Source organism: Chrysochloris asiatica, unplaced genomic scaffold (genome assembly GCF_000296735.1).
Source record: "Chrysochloris asiatica unplaced genomic scaffold, ChrAsi1.0 scaffold00004, whole genome shotgun sequence".
Lineage (NCBI taxonomy): Eukaryota > Metazoa > Chordata > Mammalia > Afrosoricida > Chrysochloridae > Chrysochloris > Chrysochloris asiatica.
In genome coordinates, this window is record NW_006408522.1 from 46946744 (window position 1) to 46947436 (window position 693).

Here is a 693-nt window from a genome sequence, read left to right on the forward strand (position 1 = left end):
TTGATTATAATCCCCTCCACATACCATCAGTTAACAGAGTTTCTCTCTCTATTCTACGTTTTTAAAAGCACATTCTTTATTGGCACATGTAACACAGGTTCTTCTAATTCATTTTGCTGATGTAAGATTATTATTATTGCATTTGTGTGATTTGAGACATCATAATCTAATTCTTGGAGTTCTGGTGTGGTGCTGTAGGCTAAGCACTGGACTGCTAACCACAGGGTTGGTGGTTCAAGCCCACCACCACTCCTCAGAAATCTATACAGGATTGCTGTGAGTTGGAGCCAGTGCATCAGCACTTAACAATGACATATTTCATTCTTTAAGAATAAGGCATTTGGATAAAGATCACGAGAGCTAGAAATTATAATTCAGATCCATTTCAACAAAGGGCAACCAAGCATCATTCTCACGTAAAGAGTAGTATAAAGGATTCTGAACCTCATAATATATTTTAAGGAATTTATCATTATTTATATTTTCTTACTAGGAATCCTAGCTTTGTATAAGAATTTGTTTCATTTGAAAATTCATATGCAGTTTCTTTTACTTTCCATTGTCATAATATCATTATTCATTTTGTTTCTGAGACCTTTGTTGGCTTATTGGAAAGCTGGTATAGCTTATATAAGTGCTGCCAGAACTGATTCATAGCGACCTTATATAGGGTTTCTGAGGAGCAATTAGTGG